Genomic DNA, 9,242 nt, shown 5'->3' with positions numbered 1-9,242 from the left:
CCTCCGAACATGAAGGAGGGGGATTTTTGCCCCATCCTTTTACTAATGGAAGCAGTGAATTAAACTTTTTATGGAGGACCAAAACATACAGAAATGAAATGAAATGAATATAAAACCTAAATTTGGATAAGTTTGGAATTGTTGAATGGTTAAGATTTTCATTTTAAAGGCGATTTTCTATTTTGATAATTTGAAAAATAAACTGGTGCTGACATCTAGTGGTGAACATAGCCTGATGTTGCAGTTAATTGCCAGAAACAATAAAACAATGTCTAGGAACAGCCAGGGACAATAAAAATGGCTTTATTTAAATTGCAAAAAGAAGGTTATCACTTGAGGGTGATAGGAGAGTTCTAGCTATCAACAGCAGTTTCCAAGAAATGTTTATTTGTCAAATTAGAAAAGTGACACTTCATTGCAGATATGATTGGTTAATCACTGAAGAAATTAAACAGGTTTCATGTGTCAGTGGAAAAATGGAATTATAGCTCAGAAAAATATTGTTTATTAATTGAATATATAAAAAAGAAAAATATACAGAATTATAAAAGAAGAAAAAATAAAAAATATACAAAATCTATATTACAGACGCACGTATATTGATGAATTAAACCCATGGTTGATCTGTATTAATTAATTATGCAAATTGCTAAATAGTCAGAGCCATATATTTGTGTTTCCAATGCTAAACAATAAATCTTCTGATTAGATGTTCATTTTCTCTTTTCAAAAGTCAGCACCCACATGATTGAGATAAAGCTGAGATTCAATTAATATAAGTCATTGCTTCTCACTGAAATGGAGCAATATATTTTAATAAAGCATTAGTTTCACTATATCTCCAAGAACATAAATGCAGGGCTTTTTTTGTCATAGAACGCACCGGAACGGAGTTCCAGCACCTTTTTTCAATGGATTTTCCAGAGTTGTGTTCTTTTCCTATTGTTTCCCTTTCTATCCTTGTTTGTTTTTGAAAATGCCCTGCTGGCGGTACGATGCAGTGGGGTCCCCTCCGTCACTGTCTGCCTCTAGGAGGAGCCATGAGGTGCCGGAGCACCACAGCCAGAACGTGGCTTGATTGGCTGGGTCATACCATGTGGTGGGGAAGCCGATGGTGGCGGTGGGAGACACATAAACATGGAGGCCATCTTTCACGAGAGGGTGAGTAAGCCTTTTGCCTTCGCTTACAGAAGGTGGGGTGTGAGGTTAAAAAGAGGCGAACCAAGAGGAAAGAGAGATGGCTGGTGTGGAAGCTTGCCCGACAGCGAAACTTTGCTGTTTTGGTTCCTTGGGTAGTTCAAAGGCTGGAATGTCTACAAAAATCTCTTTTTAGTCTTTTATACTTTATATTCAAACTGCAGAGGGGAAGAATAAGAATAAAGCCAATGTCTTGGAGGTATTATTATTAATAATAATATATATTAATTATGTATTGGTCAGATGTAAAGTATGAGGTTTAATCAGATCTATTTATTAAATTGGGTTTAACTTAAAGATAAATTAAAAGTAATCTGTTCACTGATAAAGTTTCAACTTTAATTTAATATCCATATTAAACTCCAAATGTAATTTTTTCCACCTTGTTTGACAACTTCTTAAAAATAATTTAATCTTTTACAAGCAACCAAATTTTGTTTTATTGGGCCAATATTATTCCACGTAGAAAGCTGACATTTCCACTCATTAAACTAAATGGACATGCCAATGGTAAATGTCCCAAAAGATTAATAAAATGCCTTCTTGTAATTTAAAGCCACACAGTACATGGTAACATTAATAGTATTAACTTACCTTGAACAAAATCCTAGTCTTTTAGTTACACTAAAAATTGAAGGTTTTTTTTTTCAACCACAAAGGTAAACCTTGTAGGGTAGGCAAAGCAGGTTGTATGACGTGTGTGAGTTCTGGCACCTTTTTTTTTTTTTTTTTACAAAAAAAGTACTGCATAAATGTAATACAGTCATTATGGTTACTTCTGAAATACTGGAGGGGAGGGTTGTTGAAAAGTATGCTAAAAAATCTATTGAACTATTATTTTTTAACCTCTCCTCTTACTGGCTTACATTTACATAAAATATTTACATAAAACGTTCAAACAAAAAAAGGCAAAAATAGATATAGAGAACATTTTGATAGCCTTCCGCCCTTCCTTCCCAAAGCAATACATACTTCAAATTGTCTGTCCCTTGCCACCCTTAAAATGACATTTTGCTGTCTTTTTATAGCAGTTATGCAGTGATCCACTCTGATTTATAATATGTAGTTAGAATACTTAGTAATTTTCTGTTGCTCATTTTCAATGAGAATTAAAAAAATATATTGAACTGTTGTAGTGAAGTGGCTTTTCTTCACTTTTAGAAGCACAACATATTGAGATAACACTAGACAACCTATGACTATTAGATCATTGTTTCAGTTGTGTCATCATTTCAGAGACAGGCAGACAAAACAGCAGTAGGAGTGGGAGAAATTTCTGATTTCCTGCTGGCTTCCCCACTGACTTTGCTTGTGTGAATCTTGAAGGGAGAGTGTCAATGGGAGAGCCAGCAGGGAAGTTCACAAGTTGTTTGAGTAAATCTCACCTATCTATGAATCCTACCCTAGTCCCTCAGTGGTTGTGCCATGCTGGTCACTCGTACACCCTTGTGCACTCTCCCTGACTTGCACTGAGTTCATCCTCACCATACCTTTCAGGCATACCCTTGCACCTTTGTGTACCCTCCCTGACTCTCGCACAACCCTGTACACTCTCCCCAACCCTCACTGTGCTTCATGCACACCTTCTTTTCTCTCCTCCAGAAGCTACCACCTGTCTGCCTGCTACTTTTCCTGCTGGCTTCCTCACTGACTTTGCTTATGTGAAGCCGGCAAGGAGTTTCAGCAATCACAATCAAGTTTAGACTTCTTGCTGTCTTCCCCACTGACTTGTGAGAAACTGTTAGTGAGCACTGGAAATGTTGATTGTGTGACTGCAGGAGTGGGGCTGAAATGGTCAACTTCAATGCCGTGGGAATAAGTGATTCCAGATTTTAGATGCATTTTGTAAATTAGCTCACAATTAAAAATTGTTGCTCTGTGAGGCACCATTTCTCACAGTGGAAACTTAGAAATAGACAAACCGATATAAGAGTTTTAGTAGTATATAGATTACTTGTACAATCTCATCCTTTGATAGGAAATCAAAATAAAATCTCCTTTGAGTCAAGCATAACTATTGATCATTACATGGATGTGTACTTTGGAAATGATAACGTATAATACATTTTTACTGGCTTCTGTTCCTTTTTCTTCTTCTTACTTACCATCCTGAGATTTTTTTATCATATTTTCCCCTCAAAATATTCATTAATTCTGACCCAACTTAGCTTTTAGATTAATCAAAGCTGATTTGATGCTGCCACCTAGCTGGGCAGGGAGGAGAAAAGCTACCCTTTTTTTCAAATGCACATCTTTCATAACAGAGTTGATAATTCTGTGTCCAGCCAATCAAGTATATTTAATCAATGTCAGATACTGCCCTGAGTTAGAGGACAGAGAAAGTGCCTTGGGGAAAAAGCACTCTATTATTTTATCTTCATTTCTGTTGCTGCTGCTGCCTCCTTCTCTGTCCCCCCTCCTCCCGCCCATGGTTCCTCTCCCCTCTGATTATGTATTTATTTTATGTAGCTGCCCATTTCACTTTGCATATGACTCTGGACTATATATAGGACCCAATTAAAAGAGAACTTAAACAATCAGCAGTATCTATCCATTAAAAATTACAATTAAAAAAGGCAGAGAAGAATACAGTAGAAACATATACCAGCCATTTAATGGGCTCCCTGCTTCGACGGGATCCNTTTTTTTTTTTTTTTTTTTTTTTTTTTTTTTTTTTTTTTTACAAAAAAAGTACTGCATAAATGTAATACAGTCATTATGGTTACTTCTGAAATACTGGGGGGGGGGTGTTGAAAAGTATGCTAAAAAATCTATTGAACTATTGTTGTTTTTTAACCTCTCCTCTTACTGGCTTACATTTACATAAAATATTTTACATAAAATGTTCAAACAAAAAAAAAGGCAAAAATAGATATAGAGAACATTTTGATAGCCTTCCTTCCGCCCTTCCTTCCCAAAGCAATACATACTTCAAATTGTCTGTCCCTTGCCACCCTTAAAATGACATTTTGCTGTCTTTTTATAGCAGTTATGCAGTGATCCACTCTGATTTATAATATGTAGTTAGAATACTTAGTAATTTTCTGTTGCTCATTTTCAATGAGAATTTAAAAAATATATTGAACTGTTGTAGTGATGTGGCTTTTCTTCACTTTTAGAAGCACAACATATTGAGATAACACTAGACAACCTATGACTATTAGATCATTGTTTCAGTTGTGTCATCATTTCAGAGACAGGCAGACAAAACAGCAGTAGGAGTGGGAGAAATTTCTGATTTCCTGCTGGCTTCTCCACTGACTTTGCTTGTGTGAATCTTGAAGGGAGAGTGTCAATGGGAGAGCCAGCAGGGAAGTTCACAAGTTGTTTGAGTAAATCTCACCTATCTATGAATCCTACCCTAGTCCCTCAGTGGTTGTGCCATGCTGGTCACTCGTACACCCTTGTGCACTCTCCCTGACTTGCACTGAGTTCACCCTCTCTGATCCTCACCATATCTTTCAGGCATATCCTTGCACCTTTGTGTACCCTCCCTGACTCTCGCACAACCCTGTACACTCTCCCCAAGCCTCACTGTGCCTCATGCACACCTTCTTTTCTCTCCTCCAGAAGCTACCACCTGTCTGCCTGCTACTTTTCCTGCTGGCTTCCTCACTGACTTTGCTTATGTGAAGCCGGCAAGGAGTTTCAGCAATCACAATCAAGTTTAGACTTCTTGCTGTCTTCCCCACTGACTTGTGAGAAACTGTTAGTGAGCACTGGAAATGTTGATTGTGTGACTGCAGGAGTGGGGCTGAAATGGTCAACTTCAATGCCGTGGGAATAAGTGATTCCAGATTTTAGATGCATTTTGTAAATTAGCTCACAATTAAAAATTGTTGCTCTGTGAGGCACCATTTCTCCCAGTTGAAACTTAGAAATAGATAAACCGATATAAGAGTCTTAGTAGTATATAGATTACTTGTACAATCTCATCCTTTGATAGGAAATCAAAATAAAATCTCCTTTGAGTCAAGCGTAACTATTGATCATTACATGGATGTGTACTTTGGAAATGATAACGTATAATATATTTTTACTGGCTTCTGTTCCATCCTGAGATTTTTTTTATCATATTTTCCCCTCAAAATATTCATTAATTCTGACCCAACTTAGCTTTTAGATTAATCAAAGCTGATTTGATGCTGCCACCTAGCTGGGCAGGGAGGGGAAAAGCTACCCTTTTTTTCAAATGCACATCTTTCATAACAGAGTTGATAATTCTGTGTCCAGCCAATCAAGTATATTTAATCAATGTCAGATACTGCCCTGAGTCAGAGGACAGAGAAAGTGCCTTGGGGAAAAAGCACTCTATTATTTTATCTTCATTTCTGTTGCTGCTGCTGCCTCCTTCTCTGTCCCCCCCTCCTCCCGCCCACGGTTCCTCTCCTCTCTGATTATGTATTTATTTTATGTAGCTGCCCATTTCACTTTGCATATGACTCTGGACTATATATAGGACCCAATTAAAAGAGAACTTAAACAATCAGCAGTATCTATCCATTAAAAATTACAATTAAAAAAGGCAGAGAAGAATACAGTAGAAACATATACCAGCCATTTAATGGGCTCCCTGCTTCGACGGGATCCTCAGATCTGATGGCAAAACCACGTTTTGAAGGCTTTCTGTAAGGGAAACAAAGTTGGGGCTAACTTCATTTTGGGGGGAAGGACGTTGCAAAGGGCAGATGCCATAGCAAAAGTGACTCTCCTTCTGGGACCCGTGGAACAAAGGAGTTTGGCCAATGAGACCCACAACATGCTCCTCCTGCCAGACCTGATTGGACAGGTGGATGTAACTGGGGTCCTTCATTCAGTCAGTCACCACTTCCTCCTCTGCCTGAACCTCTAGAATGTGCTCAGCCAACTGCAGCCAAGCTATTTTAAATATGGAGATCTAATGAGATCACTGATGCAGTTAAAGGAGCCCCCCCCACTTTATTTTTCTGGTGTCTGCCCAAGGCATGGTCTGCTTGAGCCTAGCTCAATTCTAGAACCTTTTTTTAAAAAACAAAACAAGTTGTTTCTTAAAAGATTCAATAATATGTGATGGAACCCCAGCAGACTGAATCCCAGCAGAGCTTTCTAGGAGAAGGAGAGACAGGGGATGTTATAGGTCCCCTCTCTTAAGGAGGCTCATCGGGTGGGACCAAGAAGAAGGGACTTCTCCATGGTGGATCCCTCCCTGAGGACCATCATCCCTGCAGCAATACGATTGACCCCACCTTGACACTTTTTCAAAAGGCCACGAAGACATGATTTTACCAGCAGGCCTGGGGATCCCAGGATGATATGAAACCCATCAAGTGGCTGGTTTGATTGTGGTCGCCACGGAGACGGGGATTTATTTGGTTTTGTGTTAGGGTTTTATTTCTGTAAACTGCCCAGAAATCACCATGAGTGAGTTGGGAAGCCATATAAATGTTCTAAATATGTAAGTAAGTAAGTAAGTAAGTAAGTAAGTAAGTAAGTAAGTAAGTAAGTAAGTAAGTAAGTAAGTAAAATAAACAAACAAACAAACAAACAAATAAGAAGAGGCAGCCATGATGGTATACTTCTGGAAGGCATTTGAGAGCCCACAAGTTTTGCAACTGTATCTTACTTCTCCTAACACTATAATCCTGTGCCTATCCGAATCAAACTGACGGTAAAGAACCCAGCTAAGTTGCTATTCTCTTTGCTATAGAACAGCTTCATGCAATGGAGTGGATGGGATTCATTCCAAAATAAACTGGAATAGGATTGTACTGCAGGCAATGTATGTTGGAACGGCTAAACTGTACAGCAAATGTTTTTAGCAACAGGAAAGCCATCAAGAAATGACACCATGAACATTAAGTTGGTTCCTCTTATGTTAAATAAATGCAAATGTGTGCCTTTGAGTCAGCCTTGATTCCTGGTGATTGCACAGACAAGCCGGTGCAATTTTCTTGGCAGCATTTTCGAAACCGGTTTGCCCTTGTTTTTTTCCTAGGGTTGAGAGAGAATGACTGGCCCAAAGTCACCCATATGACTTTGCGCCTCAGGCCCAAGTAAACGCAGACTATTCCGTTTCTAATCTAGCATCTTTAACCACTACACCAAACTGGCTTTCATCCCTTACTTTGCTTTGTGTTAATTAGAGGCCTAAATATAATATTAATACAACATTGCTGTGAGCCACACAACACAAAATGGAATAATTCGCCTAAGAGCTTGCAATATGAATTTTACATTTAATAACTTCTATGAGGAATGTTGACGCATCTTGATGGAGTCGATGGGAAAAAAACCCCAAACCAATTTAAATTCTTTTTCTGGAGTGATTTTGGTGTGAGACAGAAGATAGAAATATATTTTTTGACTTTTTGAATGACACTTCTTTTAGAGGAATTGCTGAATGAATGTCTTAAAGGGAATAGCGAGTAATATGAAAACAGTAGGTTGAATTAGCCTTAACTAACCAACATTCCTCTGCTTGCAACACAAGCCTAAACATGTGTTCTTGGAAATTAGTCTTGAACAGCAAGTCTTGAACAAAAGGCACGATCAGCTTAAGGTCTGGAGTGGAGCCATTAGAGAATAACACACCTGAAACAAATGAAATCCTGATGATCTGGGAAACCATGCCTTATATACAGGTAGTCCTTGATTTGCAACCATTCATTTAATAACCATTCAGAGTTACAACAGCACTGAAAAAAGTGACGTAGGACCGTTTTTCACAGCACCCCCATGGTCACATGATCAAACGTCCAATGCTTGGCAACTGGCACGTATGTATGGCGGTGGCAATGTTCCAGGGTTTGGTGTCCTTCTGACAAGCAAAGTCAATGTCACTTCATGACAGTCTTTCTAACTTAACAACTGCAGTGATTCATTTAGCAACCGTGGTAAGAAAGATTGTAAAATGGGGCAAAATTCACTTAAATGTCTCACTTGGCAATGGAAATTTTGGGCTCAATTGTGGCGGTAAGTCAAGGACTACCTGTAATTGGGGGAAATAGTATTAGGTATTAGATACTAGAACTGGGAGTAGAGGGCATCTTGGAAGAATTTATGTGCTTTAATGCAGAAAATCTCTAAGTCTATGAAGTACTATGGTTTCTTCTAATGCTTCTTAACAAAGCACCTTCAGGATCGCTATCACTCATTCAGGCAAGCCTTATGTCAGTATCCTCAACTGCTTTCTGAGCAAGCAATCCATTTCCTTCATACAATGACATGCCCAAAGGATGCATTTGATTGTGGAATAGCAAGCTGCTTGCCACACTGCCTGCAAGTGGGCATAGTCAGGATAAAGAATTAGGTCCACAATAGGGGGGGGGGGAAAGGTAATTCATTTTACCTTATTACAGTAATTATGTATCTTATATTAATTACATTAATATGATTGTGCTTGATATATTTAAAAAACATCTTCCTTGCAAAACATTAAAAATTATACATTAGATGAAGCAACTTTACAACCGCAGTCCAGTTGTAAAATCCTTGCCTGAGGGAGCCAAACCAGAGACATCTGCAGGAGGTCAAGGATATCAATTTGGCAGGTGTGATCGGGGTGACTTACTCTTTTGAAGTCTGTTTCATACACGTTGCATATATGTAAAACTGGACTGGAGTTTGGTTACCTAATCATGCCCCCATTTTGATGTTGACACTCACCAATCCAAAATACAGTCACCTGATTTGATTCTTTGCAAATGCATGACAGAGCGTTCAAAAGGGGACTCAACCCCTCTCTTCCAGCCTGTAAGGGCAATTATCATCGTTGGCAAGTTTTGTATAGCATTTGGTTACTATAATTTCCATTTAGAACAATTGCTTCAGGCTGTTGGTTCTCTATCAGCAAAGGCCAGTTAAGGAAAGGGGGTCATAGTGTAAGCCGTAAATCATGGTAAGAGTCACTGTGCCCTTTGCCAAAATAGGATCTGAGCTGGAAAGGTACATTAATATCTCTTTATGCATAAGTAAGTGAGAGGCCTCCCACAGGAACAAGGTGGAAAGGCCCTTATAAAAGGGAGAATTCACTTTATACACAGTTCAAACTTATTGGGCTTGTGTTC

This window comes from Protobothrops mucrosquamatus, unplaced genomic scaffold, assembly GCF_001527695.2.
Source record: "Protobothrops mucrosquamatus isolate PMUCROS unplaced genomic scaffold, P.Mucros_1.0 scaffold_210, whole genome shotgun sequence".
NCBI lineage: Eukaryota > Metazoa > Chordata > Lepidosauria > Squamata > Viperidae > Protobothrops > Protobothrops mucrosquamatus.
The sequence above is the reverse complement of the archived record's forward strand: the minus strand, read 5'-3'. Positions refer to the sequence as shown.